The sequence below is a fragment of the Choloepus didactylus genome, chromosome 17 (genome assembly GCF_015220235.1).
Source record: "Choloepus didactylus isolate mChoDid1 chromosome 17, mChoDid1.pri, whole genome shotgun sequence".
Lineage (NCBI taxonomy): Eukaryota > Metazoa > Chordata > Mammalia > Pilosa > Megalonychidae > Choloepus > Choloepus didactylus.
The window spans coordinates 26,093,909-26,115,109 of NC_051323.1; the positions used below are offsets into that span (position 1 = coordinate 26,093,909).

At 43.5% G+C, this 21,201-nt stretch overlaps 1 long non-coding RNA gene across 1 annotated transcript in view; it reads right to left on the minus strand.

Moving 5' to 3' along the window:
• The window catches only part of LOC119512362, a 168,630-nt gene that overhangs the window by 17,564 nt on the left and 129,865 nt on the right, over positions 1–21,201 (minus strand). Inside the window, exon 2 of the long non-coding RNA XR_005212365.1 lies at positions 313–462. This is a non-coding gene — a long non-coding RNA (uncharacterized LOC119512362). The remainder of the gene's footprint in view (positions 1–312; positions 463–21,201) is intronic.

A 21,201-nucleotide genomic window follows, 5' to 3' on the forward strand; every position in this document is an offset into this window, starting at 1 on the left:
CAATTTGAATTTCTTACATGGTAAATATCCAAAGATATAACTCATTTGAACAAAAGAATTTTTGAGTCCTCAATAATTTTTAAAACTGTAGAAGGGTTGCTGAGACCAAAAAGTTTGAGAGCTACTGCTATAAAGCATTCCTTTAGTACCAGAGATAAACGGTCATTCAGAAAGACACTGAAGACTGAGTTTCAGGGAACAAGTTGGGGTTATATCAGTCAGCGTAAGTCAGGTTATACTATAGTAACAAACATCCCAAACTTCTCAGCATCTTTAAACTAGAAAAGTGTAGCTCTTGTTCATGCTACTTACCCATCACAGGTTGGCTGAGATCTCTGCTCCACATCATTCTCACTCAGGGATGCAGGCTGATGAAGCATGTACCATTTAAAAGATCACAGGTCACAGTGGCAAGGGGTATGGAATATGAAGAATCAAGCATTGGTTCTTAAATATTTCTGCCTGTAAATGAAACATCACTTCTGCTCACATTAATTTAGCCAAATCAAATCATATGGCTATCCTGTCTCAAGTGGTATTCCCAGAAGGAGGAAAACAGAATATGGGTAAACACACCTAATGACTTCCATAGGAGCTAAGGGCAAAGCTTTGTAACCCAAGCCAATGATATATTTTTTCTCATGTATTATGTGGCATGGGAAACCATTATACATTGTATGATATATTTTTATGGAAAAAAAAACTGTTTTCTTTATCTCTACCAAATTTATTAATTCCAACTACTTAAAAATTTTATTGTGATAACATATATATAACATAAAACTTGCCGTTTTAATCATCTATAAGCATACAATTCAGTGGCTTCGATTACAATTACAACACTGTGCTACCTTCACCACCATCCATTACCAAAACTTTTTCATTACCCCAAACAGAAACTCCACACCCATTAAAAAATAATTCCCCATTTCCCTCTCCCTCCAGCTCCTGGTAATCTCAAATCTACTTTCTGTCTCTATGAATTTGCACATTCTAGATATTTGGTATAAGTGAAGTCATACAATATCTGTCCTTTGGTGTCTGGCTTATACCACTTAGTGTAATGTTTTCAAGGTTTCTCCACATTGTAGCATGTAACTGAACTTTATACCTTTTTATGGCTGAATAATATTCCATTGTCTGAAAACACCATGTTTTGTTTAGCCATTCATTAGCTGATGGACACTTGGGATGCTTCTACTTTTTGGCTATTGTGAATAATGCTACTATGTACAAGTATCTGATTGAGACCTATTTTCAACTATTTTGAGTATATACCTAAGAATAGAATTGTCAGGTCATATAGTAATTCCAGATGTTTCACTTTTTGAGGAAGCATAAAACTTTTCCGCAGCAGGTGCACCATTGTACATTCCCACCAGCAATCCACAAGAGTTCCAATCACTCCTTACCTTCACTAACACTTATTATTTTCTGGTTTGTTCTACCCATTTTGGTAGGTGTAAACCAACTTACCTTTTTAATAGGCTAATTACATTTCATTTGATTGCGTCAACCTGTCTGTGATAATGTCTAAAGCCTATTTTAAAGTCTGTAATCACCTGGGGACCCCAGAGCAATTAAATCAGAATCTCTGAAAGAAGGACACAGGCATCCAAAGTTAAAAAAAAAAAAAACTTCCCAGGTGATTCAAATATACAGTAAGTACTGAGAACCACAGTTCTCAAAGCAGGAGCCTGGGACTAGCAGCATCAGAATCACCTGCGAACATGTTAGAAATGCAAATTCTAAGACCCTAGTCCAAGCCTATGGAATAAAAACTCTGGGAGTAGCATGCTGCAATTGTTTTAATAAGCCTTCTAGGTTGTTCCAATGCTTGTTTAAGTTTGAACTCTACATCTTTCTTTCCTGTCTCGTAGCAGCATGAGAATTCACCACCTCGCTAACCCTGGCCCTGCCTGGATCCCAGCCTCTTCCTCACTATTGGGGCCTTTGATCCTCACCTGCAGGGCCATCCCTGCCTCAGCACCACAGTCTAAGCCTAAACATAGGCACAAGGATCTCAAGAGGCCAACGTGGCGGACACTCACCTGCACTCCTGATGTGGCTCTGACCTGGAACCTCAGCTCAGACAACTGGCCTCTTGTTTGCTCCTTATGAATCTGCTCTTGGTAATGCAGATTTGTCCTAGCATGTGCCTTTGCCTTCTCTGTCCAGCCCAAAGACTAAAATCCTATTTTTAAATCCAGAGCAAACTTCCAGGTATGCCCTGTGCTACACTTCATCCACCCCTCATCCATCAAGCCATCTCCTGCATGTCGTCATAAATTTTGGGGCCTGTTCTCCATATTCAATTGACTTTCCCTCTAACGAGAAGGCCACTTGATCCATTTCCCTTGTTCCCAATCTAACCTGCTTTGAAATTTACAGCTGAATAAAGACACTTCTCATAAGTAGGTAAGTTCAATGTCAAACATCCTCAGATTAAGTTGGTGACAAGAACGATTGTCTTTTAAACCTACATGTTTTTCCTTCTCCCTTTTTTTTTTAATGAAACATCAGGAATTTTAGATGTTATGATACATTCAAACAGATGCAAGTCTACGTAACACACCCTTGTTGAATTATCTGTTATCATGGAATAGAAAAACATGTCCTGACCACTCTTGTTCCTGACATAAACTGTTGAATTCTTAGGTCAGAGAGGAAAGGAAGAGAAGAGAAGAGAAATGGCAAGCAGACTGGAGCTATGAGATCATGCCCACATTAGAATGGAGTCAGCATTTGTAAAATGAACACCATTCTTCCCAAGAGTCATTTTAACAGCACGTGGAACATCTCCTGGCCTCTCAATAATCAAAACTGATTTAGCACAGTCCTATGGTTTTATCTGGAAGGGACAAAAGAAAAAGATCTATTTCTTTGTAATGAATAATTATGCATCACTGTCCTTTCCACTCTCATTGCCACTGGCCTGGTGCAGACCCCTAACACTGCCCACCCTTAAGGTAAATTGCAGCAGCCCCTGGTCAGTGCCCCCAGCGGTATGCTCTCCCATTTTAACCCACCCTACCCCATCCTAGGACAGCCTCCTAAAGGGCAGTTGAGATTGAGTTATTCCTCTGCCAATAATCCACCAATCCTTCCTACTCCAGGTCCCACAATCCGGTTACAACCCACCTCACCCTATACTACTTTCTGCTAGTGATTATCACTAACTAAAATTATCTTGCATAATTTATTGGATAACAAGAAACTACCTCAAAACATGGCTCCACCCACCCTGGCTGTCATTCACTTCCTGCAGCGCACCAAGTTCCAGCTAGCAGGAGGGGAAATAGCAAAGAGAGTGCACACTACTTAAGAGCCTTGGTCTGGAAGCAATGCAGATCACTTCTGTTCATATTCCATTGGTGGAAACTAGTCACATAGCCACACCTTATATAAGGAGGGGCTGGCAAATTAGTCCCTGACTGGGTAGGTTTAACATGTAGGTTTAAAAGACAATCATTCTTGTCACCTCCTAGCAATGATAACTCTATATTAAGGAAGGCTGGCCATCTCTGCCACACCTGGATTACTGTAACACCACCTAACTGATCTTCCTGCTCCCACTACTGGCTATAGTTCACTCAGAAACTAAATGCAATAAAATTAAGTCACTACCTTGCTCAAAAACCACCAGTGGCTTCCCTCTCCCACTTAGGATAGAATCCACATCTTTATTTTTTCTATTCACAATCTGGCCTATGCTCACCTCGGTGATCTCATCTCCTACCACTCTCTCCCTCTTTCATTTGGCCCTGTTCACACTAGCTCTCTTAGTATTCCATGAATATGCCAAAATGATACTGCCTCACAGCCTTTGCACTTGCTGCTCCATCTGCCTGCCATGCTCTTTCACCAGCTCTTGATATGCATGACTACTTCTCCTCCTGAAGCTCTTAGCTCAAATGTCATCTTTCCAGAGACACCTTCCCTGAACAACAACACTGTAGTCATCCCCTACCATTACACTCTCATTACCCTGCTTGTTTCCTTCTAGTGATTATCTGTAACTAAAATTACCTTTTATATTTATTAGATAATCTAGAAATTACAGTTGACTTTTTACCTCAAGACCCCACGGTGGAAGATATCAAATGCCAAAGTGAATTGCTAGACAAACCAACCAGTAAAATCTACAAAAACAGATGGCCAAGAACCACTTACAGAACTTGTAAAACCCCTCTCTCACGGAAAGGGTGCCTTAGTTTGCCATGCTGCTATGGCAAATACCACACACTGAATGGCTAAACAACAGGAATTTGTTGGTTCATCGTGTGGAGGCTAGAAGTCCAGAATCAAGGTTTCAGCTGGCCATGCTATCTCCAAAGTCTGCAGCATTCTGGTAGTGGCTTGCTGGCAATCAATCTCTGCCTGCATCACATGGCAATCTCTCTTTCTGTATCCTCCTGTGGCTTGTACTTCCATGTTCAAATTTCCTTTGCCTATAAGGACTCCTGTCATAAAGGATTAAGGCCCACCCTGATTCAGTCTGGTCTCATCCTAATAGGATCCTCGAAGGTCCTGGTTACAAATGAGTTCACACCCACAGGACTGGGGGTTAGGACTCGAACATGTTTTTGTGGGAGACATGATTCAATCTACCACAGAGGGTATAAAATGATGGGAAGGTAAGGGAATGGAATGAGAGAGAGTTTCTTTATAAAAATGGTCCTGTGAGACCCGGGGTGCACAGCCTGGAAGAGGGGCCCACTTGCAAGTCTCAGGAGCCATACGCCAATACCAAGGACTTGTGGGTCAGTGGCAGAGACAAACTGTGGCAGGACTGAACTGAAGGATTAGACTATTGCACCAGCTTTAAAACTCTAGGATCACCAGGGAGATTTGATTGTTAGGGCCACCCCCCCTCCCCGACTGCCCAGAAACACGCCCCACATACAGGGCAGGCAACACCAACTACACACGCAAGCTTGGTACACCAATTGGACCCCACAAGACTCACTCCCCCACTCACCAAAAAGGCTAAGCAGGGGAGAACTGGCTTGTGGAGAACAGGTGGCTCGTGGACGCCACCTGCTGGTCAGTTAGAGAAAGTGTACTCCACGAAGCTGTAGATCTGATAAATTAGAGATAAGGACTTCAATAGGTCTACAAACACTAAAAGAACCCTATCAAGTTCAGCAAATGCCACGAGGCCAAAAACAACAGAAAATTATAAAGCATATGAAAAAAACAGACGATATGGATAACCCAAGCCCAAGCACCCAAATCAAAAGACCAGAAGAGACACAGCACCTAGAGCAGCTACTCAAAGAACTAAAGATGAACAATGAGACCATAGTACGGGATATGAAGGAAATCAAGAAGATTCTAGAACAGCATAAAGAAGACATTGCAAGACTAAATAAAAAAGTGGATGATCTTATGGAAATTAAAGAAACTGTTGACCAAATTAAAAAGATTCTGGACACTCATAGTACAAGACTAGAGGAAGTTGAACAACGAATCAGTGACCTGGAAGATGACAGAATGGAAAATGAAAGCATAAAAGAAAGAATGGGGAAAAAAATTGAAAAAATCGAAATGGACCTCAGGGATATGATAGATAATATGAAACGTCCAAATATAAGACTCATTGGTGTCCCAGAAGGGGAAGAAAAGAGTAAAGGTCTAGGAAGAGTATTCAAAGAAATTGTTGGGGATAACTTCCCAAATCTTCTAAACAACATAAATACACAAATCATAAATGCTCAGCGAACTCCAAATAGAATAAATCCAAATAAACCCACTCCAAGACATATACTGATCACACTGTCAAACACAGAAGACAAGGAGCAAGTTCTGAAAGCAGCAAGAGAAAAGCAATTCACCACATACAAAGGAAACAGCATAAGACTAAGTAGTGACTACTCAGCACCCACCATGGAGGCAAGAAGGCAGTGGCACGATATATTTAAAATTCTGAGTGAGAAAAATTTCCAGCCAAGAATACTTTATCCAGCAAAGCTCTCCTTCAAATTTGAGGGAGAGCTTAAATTTTTCACAGACAAACAAATGCTGAGAGAATTAGCTAACAAGAGACCTGCCCTACTGGAGATACTAAAGAGAGCCCTACAGACAGAGAAACAAAGACAGGACAGAAGGACTTGGAGAAAGGTTCAGTACTAAAGAGATTCGGTATGGGTACAATAAAGGATATTAATAGAGAGAGGGGAAAATATGGCAAACATAAACCAAAGGATAAGATGGCTGATTCAAGAAATGCCTTCACGGTTATAACGTTGAATGTAAATGGATAAAACTCCCCAATTAAAAGATATAGATTCGCAGAATGGATCAAAAAAAATTAACCATCAATATGTTGCATACAAGAGACTCATCTTAGACATAGGGACACAAAGAAACTGAAAGTGAAAGGATGGAAAAAAATATTTCATGCAAGCTACAGCCAAAAGAAAGCAGGTGTAGCAATATTAATCTCAGATAAAATAGACTTCAAATGCAGGGATGTTTTGAGAGACAAAGAAGGCCACTACATACTAATAAAAGGGGCAATTCAGCAAGAAGAAATAACAATCGTAAATGTCTATGCACCCAATCAAGGTGCCACAAAATACATGAGAGAAACACTGGCAAAACTAAAGGAAGCAATTGATGTTTCCACAATAATTGTGGGAGACTTCAACACATCACTCTCTCCTATAGATAGATCAACCAGACAGAAGACCAATAAGGAAATTGAAAACCTAAACAATCTGATAAATGAATTAGATTTAACAGACATATACAGGACATTACATCCCAAATCACCAGGATACACATACTTTTCTAGTGCTCACGGAACTTTCTCCACAATAGATCATATGCTGGGACATAAAACAAGCCTCAATAAATTTAAAAAGATTGAAATTATTCAAAGCACATTCTCTGACCACAATGGAATACAATTAGAAGTCAATAACCATCAGAGACTTAGAAAATTCACAAATACCTGGAGGTTAAACAACACACTCCTAAACAATCAGTGGGTTAAAGAAGAAATAGCAAGAGAAATTGCTAAATATATAGAGACGAACGAAAATGAGAACACGACATACCAAAACCTATGGGATGCAGCAAAAGCAGTGCTAAGGGGGAAATTTATAGCACTAAACGCATATATTAAAAAGGAAGAAAGAGCCAAAATCAAAGAACTAATGGATCAACTGAAGAAGCTAGAAAATGAACAGCAAACCAATCCTAAACCAAGTACAAGAAAAGAAATAACAAGGATTAAAGCAGAAATAAATGACATAGAGAACAAAAAAACAATAGAGAGGATAAATATCACCAAAAGTTGGTTCTTTGAGAAGATCAACAAGATTGACAAGCCCCTAGCTAGTCTGACAAAATCAAAAAGAGAGAAGACCCATATAAACAAAATAATGAATGAAAAAGGTGACATAACTGCAGATCCTGAAAAAATTAAAAAAAACTTTAAGAGGATATTATGAACAACTGTATGGCAACAAACTGGATAACGTAGAAGAAATGGACAATTTCCTGGAAACATATGAACAACCTAGACTGATCAGAGAAGAAATAGAAGACCTCAACCAACCCATCACAAGCAAAGAGATCCAATCAGTCATCAAAAATCTTCCCACAAATAAATGCCCAGGGCCAGATGGCTTCACAGGGGAATTCTACCAAACTTTCCAGAAAGAACTGACACCAATCTTACTCAAACTCTTTCAAAACATTGAAGAAAATGGAACACTACCTAACTCATTTTATGAAGCTAACATCAATCTAATACCAAAACCAGGCAAAGATGCTATAAAAAAGGAAAACTACCGGCCAATCTCCCTAATGAATATAGATGCAAAAATCCTCAACAAAATACTTGCAATTCGAATCCAAAGACACATTAAAAATATCATACACCATGACCAAGTGGGGTTCATTCCAGGCATGCAAGGATGGTTCAACATAAGAAAAACAATCAATGTATTACAACACATTAAAAACTCGAAAGGGAAAAATCAATTGATCATCTCAATAGATGCTGAAAAAGCATTTGACAAAATCCAACATCCCTTTTTGATAAAAACACTTCAAAAGGTAGGAATTGAAGGAAACTTCCTCAACATGATAAAGAGCATATATGAAAAACCCACAGCCAGCATAGTACTCAATGGTGAGAGACTGAAAGCCTTCCCTCTAAGATCAGGAACAAGACAAGGATGCCCGCTGTCACCACTGTTATTCAACATTGTGCTGGAAGTGCTAGCCAGGGCAATCCGGCAAGACAAAGAAATAAAAGGCATCCAAATTGGAAAAGAAGAAGAGTTTGCAGACGATATGATCTTATATCTAGAAAACCCTGAGAAATCGACGATACAGCTACTAGAGCTAATAAACAAATTTAGCAAAGTAGCGGGATATAAGATTAATGCACATAAGTCAGTAATGTTTCTATATGCTAGAAATGAACAAACTGAAGAGACACTCAAGAAAAAGATACCATTTTCAATAGCAACTAAAAAAATCAAGTACCTAGGAATCAACTTAACCAAAGATGTAAAAGACCTATACAAAGAAAACTACATAACTCTACTAAAAGAAATAGAAGGGGACCTTAAAAGATGGAAAAATATTCCATGTTCATGGATAGGAAGGCTAAATGTCATTAAGATGTCAATTCTACCCAAACTCATCTACAGATTCAATGCAATCCCAATCAAAATTCCAACAACCTACTTTGCAGACTTGGAAAAGCTAGTTATCAAATTTATTTGGAAAGGGAAGATGCCTCGAATTGCTAAAGACACTCTGAAAAAGAAAAACGAAGTGGGAGGACTTACACTCCCTGACTTTGAAGCTTCTTATAAAGCCACAGTTGCCAAAACAGCATGGTACTGGCACAAAGATAGACATATAGATCAATGGAATCGAACTGAGAATTCAGAGATAGACCCTCAGATCTATAGCCGACTGATCTTTGATAAGGCCCCCAAAGTCACTGAACTGAGCCATAATGGTCTTTTCAACAAATGGGGCTGGGAGAGTTGGATATCCATATCCAAAAGAATGAAAGAGGACCCCTACCTCACCCCCTACACAAAAATTAACTCAAAATGGACCAAAGATCTCAATATAAAAGAAAGTACCATAAAACTCCTAGAAGATAATGTAGGAGAACATCTTCAAGACCTTGTATTAGGCGGCCACTTCCTAGACTTTACACCCAAAGCACAAGCAACAAAAGAGAAAATAGATAAATGGGAACTCCTCAAGCTTAGAAGTTTCTGAACCTCAAAGGAATTTCTCAAAAAGGTAAAGAGGCAGCCAACTCAATGGGAAAAAATTTTTGGAAACCATGTATCTGACAAAAGACTGATATCTTGCATATACAAAGAAATCCTACAACTCAATGACAATAGTACAGACAGCCCAATTATAAAATGGGCAAAAGATATGAAAAGACAGTTCTCTGAAGAGGAAATACAAATGGCCAAGAAACACATGAAAAAATGTTCAGCTTCACTAGCTATTACAGAGATGCAAATTAAGACCACAATGAGATACCATCTAACACCGGTTAGAATGGCTGCCATTAAACAAACAGGAAACTACAAATGCTGGAGGGGATGTGGAGAAATTGGAACTCTTATTCACTGTTGGTGGGACTGTATAATGGTTCAGCCACTCTGGAAGTCAGTCTGGCAGTTCCTTAGAAAACTAGATATAGAGCTACCATTCGATCCGGCGATTGCACTTCTCGGTATATACCCGGAAGATCGGAAAGCAGTGACACGAACAGATATCTGCACGCCAATGTTCATAGCAGCATTATTCACAATTGCCAAGAGATGGAAACAACCCAAATGTCCTTCAACAGATGAGTGGATAAATAAAATGTGGTATATACACACGATGGAATACTACGCGGCAGTAAGAAGGAATGATCTCGTGAAACATATGACAACATGGATGAACCTTGAAGACATAATGCTGAGTGAAATAAGCCAGGCACAAAAAGAGAAATATTATATGCTACCACTAATGTGAACTTTCAAAAATGTAAAACAAATGGTTTATAATGTAGAATGTAGGGGAACTAGCAGTAGAGAGTAATTAAGGAAGGGGGAACAATAATCCAAGAAGAACAGATAAGCTTTTTAACGTTCTGGGGATGCCCAGGAATGACTATGGTCTGTTAATTTCTGATGGATATAGTAGGAACAAGTTCACAGAAAGGTTGCTATATTATGTAACTTTCTTGCGGTAAAGTAGGAACATGTTGGAAGTTAAGCAGTTATCTTAGGTTAGTTGTCTTTTTCTTACTCCCTTGTTATGGTCTCTTTGAAATGTTCTTTTATTGTGTGTTTGTTTTCTTTTTAACTTTTTTTTTCATACAGTTGATTTAAAAAAGAAGGGAAAGTTAAAAAAAAAAAAGAAAGAAAGAAAAACAAGGAAAAAAAAATGATGTAGTGCCCCCTTGAGGAGCCTGTGGAGAATGCAGGGGTATTCGCCTACCCCACCTCCATGGTTGCTAACATGACATAGGGGACTGGTGGTTTGATGGGTTGAGCCCTCTACCATAGGTTTTACCCTTGGGAAGACGGTTGCTGCAAAGGAGAGGCTAGGCCTCCCTATATTTGTGCCTAAGAGTCTCCTCCTGAATGCCTCTTTGTTGCTCAGATGTGGCCCTCTCTCTCTGGCTAAGCCAACTTGAAAGGTGAAATCACTGCCCTCCCCCCTACGTGGGATCAGACACCCAGGGGAGTGAATCTCCCTGGCAACGTGGAATATGACTCCCGGGGAGGAATGTAGACCCGGCATCATGGGACGGAGAACATCTTCTTGACCAAAAGGGGGATGTGAAAGGAAATGAAATAAGCTTCAGTGGCAGAGAGATTCCAAAACGAGCCGAGAGGTCACTCTGGTGGGCACTCTTACGCACACTTTAGACAACCCTTTTTAGGTTCTAAAGAATTGGGGTAGCTGGTGGTGGATACCTGAAACTATCAAATTACAACCCAGAACCCATGAATCTCGAAGACAGATGTATAAAAATGTAGCTTATGAGGGGTGACAATGGGATTGGGAAAGCCATAAGGACCACACTCCACTTTGTCTAGTTTATGGATGGATGAGTAGAAAAATAGGGGAAGGAAACAAACAGACAAAGGTACCCAGTGTTCTTTTTTACTTCAATTGCTCTTTTTCACTCTAATTATTATTCTTGTTATTTTTGTGTGTATGCTAATGAAGGTGTCAGGGATTGATTTAGGTGATGAATGTACAACTATGTAATGGTACTGTAAACAATCGAAAGTACGATTTGTTTTGTATGACTGCGTGGTATGTGAATATATCTCAATAAAATGATTAAAAAAAATAATAATAATAAAAAAAATAATAAAGGTGGGAGAAAGATGCAGAATAAAACTGAACCCTGTTAAAGAAATTAAGAGTTGTCTCCACACTTCAGCATTACCAGTGTTTAAAATGGTTGGATTCTCTCATCAGAGTGGTTCATATACTATGAGAAGAATGCCATTAGATTTTAAATGCTAACTACCCCTAGAACAGAAAAGAGTTTGGTGTTAAATTTTTTAAAAATAATGCTTCTAGTTTATTTCTGATAAAATGGAAACATGTTCACTGAGGGGATTTTGAAAATATGTATGAATATAAATAAAAAATAAACCACCTGTAAAAAAAAAAAAAATACTGATGCTTGAGCCCCACTCCTAGAGATTCTGAGATAATTGGTCTATGGGTACTGCCTGGGCATCAGGATTTAAAAAAATTTCTCCAGGTGATTCTAATACGCAGTAAGGTTGGGAACCACTGAAAAGGGCATATAAACGAAATGGCCACTAGATGTCACTGTCCCCAAAGGTTTGCAGAGAAACACTCCTCAACTAAATGGCTTAATCCCCACTTGTAGACAAACACTTTCCTTTTGCCACATTTTGGATCTAAGGAAAAACCCAATAAGATATATTCCTGAATTTCTATTTGACCCCGGATGAAGCAGTTTACACAAAACCCAAGAAATCAAAATCAAATCAAATCCAGTTCATTAATTACAAAAGAACAGCTTCCCATCCACAGTTCTAAAGATCTTTTACACAGTGGCTATAGAGAGAACAATTGAATTTCTTAAGTCTCCTTTCCAAATGCCACAAATTCAGGGTTTTTTTATATCCATCTATTTAGTTGTAATTAAGATGCACAATGGTTCTTTGAAATATATCCACATCTGGCGTCAGAGCTGCTAGCCCAGTGAGACCTTGGGAACCTCCTGGATTTCCTTTTTTAAAAACATCAGATTTTGCCAGAACAAGTAGCTATAGAACAAATTTCAAAGGATGCTATGGGTTACAGTTCCACCATTTCAGTTCTTTCCTTCTAACTATTTTAATACCCTAGCAACTAAGAAAAAGAAAATTATATAAAATTCAGTATTCGTAATCCTTTGTTAAATTCCATCTTGTTTGTTGCTACCCCTTCCTCTAATTCAGTCACTTTCCCAATCTTCAGGGATGTCTAGGCAGTGATCACCCTAACCTGTTCATGTTGAAAAGGGGTGTCAACTTTATGAGCAAAGGGGACAGATCTAGTTGATGTTCTTGAAGAGGCTATTGCCTCTGGGTTTTGGGACTTAGCCGACAAAGGGGGCACTCTGAAGGATATAAGTTTCTGACAAATAAACTTAGTGAGTAAAACCTTTATAGAGTCTCAGATAGGGATCTGGGCACTCTGTAAGGTTTTTGGGACTACTGTTGACTTAGGCCTATCATATTGTGGTCATTCGGCATATCTAGGTGAGGCTTGCATAGGAGTAACCTCTAGGACAACCTCCTCACTCTATTTGAATTCTCTTAGCCACTAAAACCTTATTTTTGTTGCCTTTATTTTCCCCCTTTTGGTCAAAAAGCATTCTCAATCCCTCCATGTCAAGGTGAGGCTCATTCCCGGAATCCATGTCCCATGTCACCAAGAATGCTCATTCATCTGGGGGTCCTGTCCCACATTGGGGGGAGGGTGATGAATTTATTTGCAGAGTTAGGCTTAGAGAAAGTTCACATTTGAGCAACAAAAGAGGTTTTCTGGAGGTGACTCCCAGGCATAATTGGTGAGGTTAGCCTCCTCTCTACAGCCATTAGTTTCACCCAAGCAAGCCTCAATATTGAGGGCTTCACTTATAAAATAGGGGGCTCCTAAGTTCACATAGCATATGTTATATCCACAATCATCCATCCATTGTTATTCAGTTTCAATTCAAAGTTTTCTAAACAGCCCCACACAAACACACTTAAAAGTATTCATCTGGTTATTTAACCCTATTTCCTGAACCAGGACACTTAAGATGAAAAACGCAAGAGCCTGAGAGACAGGGAACAGTGTTTTTGTTGTTGTTGTTCTGTTAAATTATGTTCTCATTATTATTTTTACAACACAAGTGATACATGTTATTTGAAGGAAAATTAAAACATGGATACAAAAAATAACTTCAAATCATCCAAAGTCCCACTACCGAAGTAACACAGAGCATATTCATCAAGTCTTCTTCTGTGTGTGTCCTAAAAAAATGAATTATATGGCTGTGTAACTGTTTTCACATAATGAAATATCCTGAGCATTTTTTATGTCCAACATTAATGCAGTGAAGACTTGAGAAAAGGTCTATAAAAATTGTATGTATTTTATGTATTTATTTAGATAAAAGATATGCATGTACACAGTCAAAAATTCAAACCATGGTAAAGGATACAAAACTAAAAGTAGAACTCCCGCTTTCCTCTCCATTCCCACCCACATCCCCCTATCTCTTCATTCTAGGACAAAACCTATTAAATTAGGGCTGTCCCAGAACTGTCCATGCAGTTTGATCCCCATATCCTATGGGTGAGCGTACTAGTGTGTCCGGCGCTGCCCCGCTCGGTCCCCGGTTCCCGGCCGGCGAGGGGAAACAGGGAAGGAGAGAGAGAGATGCAGACTGCGCGAACTAACCTGGTCATGAATCACGACTCGAACCACACGGCAGTTGTGAAAGCAAGCCCTTTACTACAGCTAGATGAACATTCTGTGTTACTGGTTCCCACACGGGGCACGGCGCCTCGTGGGAGAGCAGCCTCGATGTGGCCGTCAGGCACGGCTCCTTGTGGGCTGTCTCACCCTACCCCGTCCGGGTAAGACCTTTTATACACAATTAACAACCAATAAGCTTCTAGGCTAGTATCGCGTATACAGGATTTCGATTGGTAGGAGCGGGTGGCGGATACATGCGTCACTATGCGGAAACAGGATGCAGGCGCCATCTTGGCTCACTCGATGGGCGGGGGGTAACTCTAGAGCAGGCTGCAGCGCATACGCTAGGCCCGATTCGGGAGGCGGCTTTCCACATCTCCCCCTTTCTTATTTATTTTTGACCCAGTGTCTCCAGTGATGAGCGTGCTCCCGTGAACCCAAATGGTTCACAACCTCTTTGGTGCTTTGGGGAGTCTGGACTAGGCCTCAGCCATCCAGCGGCGGAGCCTCTAGCACCAACCAGAATGCTCACGTCATATGGAGACCGGAGAGTCCGTAAGCTGGAAGCAACGTGACTCTCCCTGCAGTGCTTTGCCTGGCAACTGGGGAACAACGACGGGGGCAGGAACAGCAGTAACCAGAGTCGGGGGTGTCACTAGGTGTCTCTGTGCAATGGCTAGGGTCCAGTCTGGCCACAACTAGGACTCTGCCCTAGAGACCCACCTGAGACAAAATTATGACTACTGGTGTCGCCTTTTACACCCGAGAAACAGCCATGCGATTCGCTACAAATTTTGCTCCAAAGCGCCCCACCTGAGGCGACCAGGAAGGGGTATGGTTAATAAATCGGTCACTATCGGGGGTAACAGAGGTGGGAGTCATAGCCATCATAGTGGTAACACGCAATTGCTGCTGCGCTTGAAACAGGCGTTCTAGCAAACATTTAACAACGACTAATCCCACCAATAATCCCACTGCAATGAGGATCCAATTAGTTAAATTGGGCCAAGAGAACCAGGAAGAAACACTGTGCAATAGTTTCTGTAGAACCTCGCCTAACCCGGAGAGATCGACTTTAACGGGTTTTAACTTGATCCCCCCAATTGTGTCTAAACTAGATTCCACCTGTTGGGAGAGATTAACAAATTCAGGAAAATATGACCTTTTCAGCCAATCAGAGACTCTGGAAATGCTTCCGGTCACGTTGGCCCTGACAGGAGTGACACAGAGTTTAACCGTAAGCCACCGGGTGTCACATGTTTGCTGAAGCACTCTCCAGAGTCCATCTATTTCCAGTCCAAGTTCATCTATCTCCGCTTGGAGTTTCTGAATGGCCTGGAAATTTAAGTTCAGCATCTGATTGTGGCGGCGTAGCACGTCTCGGGTAAGGTTGACCAAGCCATTTACCGTTTCCATCGTTATGGCGAGCTGCCGATCTGTCCATGCTTGTAGCACAGCCTGCCCGATCGTTGGGACAAACAAAGAGGAAGCTACACTGGCAGCATTCGATAGCCATTCTTTTATGCCTCTTGGACGCCTAGACTTAGAGAAGGGGATATTGTTAAGTGAAACAACTTGAGAAACAGGGCCAACCCAGTCGGTTGCCTTGACGGGGAGCCAGACATAACTTGGGCGATACACTAGGATAGCGGGGGCGGCGAGGCATCCGGGTCTTTGGAACGGTTGCAGACTGTAGGAGCAAGCCCTGGAAGGAAAAGGCACCTTTGAGTCTCCTTTTTACTCAAGATCCCTTCACAAGACTGGCGGCTCTTCCCTGTAACGTTAAGAAATTCAAGCAAGACTCCCTTACTTAACTCGCCATTACCAGTTTCACAAGTAGCATTCGCCGCAACTGTGGTGTTGACAACCTTGACAGAGAGGTTAGCAAAAGAGAGGATCAGTGTGTCATTGGTGAGGGGGAAGGACTCGTTGAAGCTTGTGGAGGAAATATAGTTAAAAAGGCAGATTAGAAGGATTGCTATAGGAGAGCAAAGAACAGAGTTACCGATCCTCTTTTTGGGCAACCGCGGGGTGGTCAGTCCTACTATTATCGTCTTGTCGGTCGTCGCCATCATCAGCAGGGTCGGAGGCTTGGTCTAATGGTTCAGGTTGTATATTCGTTGGCGTTTCTGACAGCTGTTCCTTGGCTTCTTCAGGTGATGTCACGGTTCTCACCAGTCTTTCCGGAACCCACACTGGTTGACGTCCTGGTTCCTGGGGAAAAACACAAACAGAGCCTCTGGCCCAGCTGAGCACCGGGTCAGGGCCTTTCCACTGCCCCGACAGGACATCCTTCCAACGGACTAGACCTCTATGCGGAGGACTCGGGGTGGTGTGTTGCAGGGCAGGTGTCATTCCTTGTGAATTTTCGTTTAAAAAATTATATGTGAGCAAGGCTACAGACAGTCGAGCTTTTGGGGACAGGCCGTGGCCTATACCCTCTTTCTGTTTTTTAAGCAAGTCTTTGAGAGATCTGTGCGCTCTTTCAATGATTCCTTGCCCCTGAGGGTTATAGGGGATGCCATGTTTTAATTGGACATCCATGTTGTCACAAAATTTTTGGAAGGATTTACTAGTGTAGGCAGGCCCGTTATCCGTCTTTAACGTCTTTGGCTTACCCCAAGCTGCCCATGCAGCAAGGCAGTGTGCAATGACGTGGGAGACTCTTTCTCCTGGTTCAGCAGAGGCAAATAAAACTTGGGAGCATGTGTCCACCGACACATGTAAGTACTTGATCTTACCATACTCTGAATGATGAGTGACATCCATCTGCCAAGTATCCCCTGGGGTGAGACCCCTAGGGTTGACCCCAACCGAGGGGACTGCTCTCTGCTCTGCACAATTGTTGCAGGCTCGGACAATATCTCGAGCAGCTGCACGTGGTATGCTGAACCGCTTAGCTAGGGTACCTGCATTGATGTGAAACTTGGCATGGAATTCTCGGGCTTGTTGATACGGTACCAGCGTCGGAAAGATGTGCAGCTGTCGAGTGGCTACATCTGCGCTATGGTTCCCCTGGGCCATAGGGCCAGGCAAACCTGTGTGGGCTCTAATATGGGTTATGTAAAAAGGGTGTTGCCTGGTCCATATAACCTCCTGTAGTTTGGCAAAGAACGTCCTTACTGTAGAGGAATGTTTAACAATGCCCACCGTTTCTAAAATTTGTACAGAGTTCACAACATAAGCAGAATCCGAGACGACATTTAAGGGCTCGGAAAGGCTTTCCAGGACTGCAATGATAACCTGCAGTTCTACCCATTGAGGCTTTTGTGGTTGGAAGAGCACTGTTTTAGGAGTGTCCCCCTCCACACAATACGCCCCTGTTCCAGAGCTGGAGCCGTCCGTGTATACGGTGGGGGCGCCTGCTAGTGGCCTAGGAGAGGTTACTTTGGGAAAAATCACTGGGTGCCGGGTGACAAACTGCAAGAGAGGAGCCTTAGGGAACTGATTGTTAATGGGACCAAGAAATGTACACCGGAGAATGGCCCATTGATCTATGCATCCGGTGAGTATCTCAAGCTGCTGGGAAGAATAAGGCACCCTGAGATTTTTGGGCTGCTGACCGAAATGCTGCACAGCCCTTTTAATGCATTCTAGGGCCAAGTCTGCAACCGCTGTAGGATAGTGCTCTAGGACTTTTTTGGGGGAAACTCCAGGGTGGACCCAGAGCAGCGGCCCCCGCTGCCACAGTACCGCAGTGGGCTGTAATTCTGTCGGCAGCACGCAGGCTTCAAAAGGCTCATCAGGGTCTATTCTCTTCAATGCAGCGCCACTGAGCGCCTGTTCCACCTGGCATAGTGCTCGCCTTGCCTCTGGAGTGAAGCTTCGAGGTGAGTTTATATTAGAATCCCCCTTCAACAGGTCGAACAAAGGTGTTAGTTTGACATTGGGTATTTTTAGGTATGGACGGATCCAATTGATATCCCCCATGAGTTTTTGTAGATCATTGAGAGTGTGTATATTGTCTAGCCTGAGAGACACCTTTTGGGGGGAAACATGAGTGGGTGCGACTTTCGCCCCCAGGAAAGTGGTAATGTCAGTCATTTGGATTTTTTCAGGGGCAATCTCTAGGTTAGCTTCTCTAAGACTAAGGACTAAATGTGACAAAACTGTTTTAAGAAGATCTGTGTCTCTATGGGCTAAGAGAATGTCATCCATATAATGGATGATTTTCACTTGAGGGAACTGCTGCCGAGTGCTAGCTAGCTTCGCAGCGACATACAGCTGGCACATGGTAGGACTATTAGCCATGCCTTGGGGCAGGACTGTCCATTCAAAGCGTTGACAGGGCTCCTCTTGATTACTAGAGGGCACAGTAAAGGCAAACTTAGGGGTGTCTTCAGGGTGGAGCGGAATAGAAAAGAAGCAATCTTTCAGATCTATGATGAAAATCGACCAGTGCTCCGGTAATGCCGAGAGGAGGGGCAGTCCCATCTGAACGGGCCCTAAAGGCTCCATGCAATCGTTAATAGCTCTTAGATCATGTAGCAGTCTCCATTTACCAGATTTCTTTTTTATTACGAATATAGGGGTGTTCCACGGTGACGTGGAAGGGGCGATATGGCCCTTTTCTAGTTGTTCTGATACTAGGGCATGCAACGCTGCAAGTTTTTCCTGTGGCAAGGGCCACTGAGGCACCCACACCGGAGCCTCGGTTTTCCATTTTAGTTTTATAGGTGTGGGTGGGAATCTCTCCTCAGTGGCCCCTATGAAAAACCCAAGCCTCGTCTGTCAGACTTGGGGGCAGCTTGTATAGGCTCCGCACGTCCGTGCAGTGAAGCTCCTAAACCCTTGCCGGGGGTATACCCCATTTCTTTTAGCAGTCGCTTAGAGGTTGGGGAGTAGCCGCTAATTAAAGTAACGTCCATTTGGGTCAGAATGTCTCTTCCCCACAAAGACACAGGCAGGGCTAATACATAAGGCTGGAAACTGCCTTGGTGTCCTTCTTCATCGGCCCAATGAAGGGCAGCTGCACTGAGCATGGGCGCTGAAATTTGGCCTATTCCTCTAATGGGCTCTTCCGCCCTGCTCGTTGGCCAGGTGGGGGGGCCATTCTTGTTGTCTTATGATAGACCGATCGGCCCCTGTATCGAGCAGGCCCAAGAAAGATCTGCCTTGCACCTTAATGGTTAGCATAGGTCGAGACTCCAGGGACATATGGAGTCCCTCAAAAATCGCTCCACTGGATCCGAACCCTTTTTCCCCTCTCTGTCTGATTCTGCTTGGAAAGACTGCATGTAAGCTGGGTAAGAGCAGGAGCTGCGCCAGCTTATCACCTTCTGCAATGACTAAGGTGCCCCGCTGAGATTGAACCATAACTTGGGCACGGCCTGTGAAATCTGAATCTACAAGTCCTGGTATAACTGTTAATCCTTTCAGGGCCGTGGATGCTCTTCCCAATATGAGCCCTACAGTACCAGCCGGTAAGGGCCCCTTGAAGGAGGTCCCTACTAACTGGACACCCATGGAGGGGGTTAGTACGAGTCTGGAGGTGGCACAGAGGTCCAGTCCTGCTGAGCCGGGGGACGCACGAATTTGATCGGATCCTGTGTTGTCGAATGGCATGCAAGGGGGTCCGTCGAAAGGGCGGACCCCCTCTTCCCGTTTTTTGGAATCTGCTCGGGGCGGCCAGAGAGGCGTCTACCCTGCGCATCGAAAACCGATTTACAGTCTTCTGCGCGGTGGGGGCCTTTGTGGCAACGGCCACACGGCCTGGTTGCTGCACCTGGTTCGCCAAACCGTTGAGTGGCAGGGGGTTGACGTCTATTGGGACAATCTCTCTTAAAGTGCCCTGATTGGCCACAGCCATAGCACCCGTTAGACTTTGCCCCTAAGGTTCTCGGGCTTTTTGTAGCCACCTGTAGGGAGCTGGCTAGCATGGCAGCTAGACCTGCATTAGTTAAAGGGCTGCCAGCATCTCTACAGAGCCTGACCCACTCTGTCAAATTTTTTGCTCTGTTTTGTGCCAGGATAACTTTGCACTCCTTGTTGCACTGCTCAAAAATCATTTGCTTAACCACAGTCTCTGCTACTCCTGGATCTGAGAAGATTCTCTCAGCTGCGGTTTGCATCCTGGCTACAAAATCCGCAAATGGTTCTGTGGGGCCTTGATGTATATTGCTGAGTGAGGCCTGAGCCTCTCCCTCACCTGTTAGCTTTTTCCAGGCACCCACAAAACAGCGGAAGATCTGGGCATAGACCTCTTGTGGGAAACCCGTTTGGTTCTGGGCATGGGCGCCTCTCCCCAACAGCATGTCAGCATTCCACCCGCCACGTCTCCCCGCCGCATTCCTTGCGGCCTGCTCTTCAGCTAACTCCTCAAACCATGCTTTCCAATCTATGAATCGGCCTGACGGCAAGCAAGCACGGGCTAGCTGAAAAATATCTGCGGGTGTATGATTTAGAGCAGAGAGGTTCTCGATCATGTTCAAGGTATAAGGGGCATTGGGGCCATACTGATGGACGGCCTGCCTCAATTCCCTCAATAGTTTGTAATCATATGATTCGTGCCGATTGCCACCTTGGGGATTGATAATAACCGGGTACATTTCTGAGACTGGCTGCGGCTCAAGTGGCTGGTAGCCACCCAGCATGCCAAAAGGTCTAAATGTTGTGAAAGGGTTCCATCTCCAGAAATGTCTCCCACCACTACCTAATGGCAAAGGGTCCTGAGGGCCTGTATACTCGGGCGGGGGGTACGGCAAAGGTTGCCCCTCCCCTGACCGACCCATCGGGGTTTCCGGGTCTGGCAGCAAAGGATAATTACATTTACTGGGCATGGCCACTAGAGGGAGCTCTCGGCAAGGTCCTTTGGTGGGACCGCCCAAGGCGTCAGTTGGGAGCTGGGGTGTCCCTGGGGGTGCAGCGGTAGACATTGGCGGGGCGGAAGGCCGCACGGGTGTGGCGGGAGGCTCCTCCCACTCAATTAGCGGGGATGCTTCCGCCTTCTCGTCAGTATCGCTATCTGACTCTGAGTCAGAGTCACTGGACTCCGGCGGTTTGCCCTTACAGGAGCCGTCCGCTGACGAAACTGACTGGGTTTCTTGGAGCGCGCACCGTGCTTCTTGCAAGACAGAGGACGGGCTTAGGCCGGTAGCCGATTCTAGTTCAAGGACCGCACGGACGGTCTCCCATACGGGTACTAGAATCGGGTCCATACACACGCCCGTCTGGCGCGCTCGGTCTATGTCGCGACCGAGCTTCATC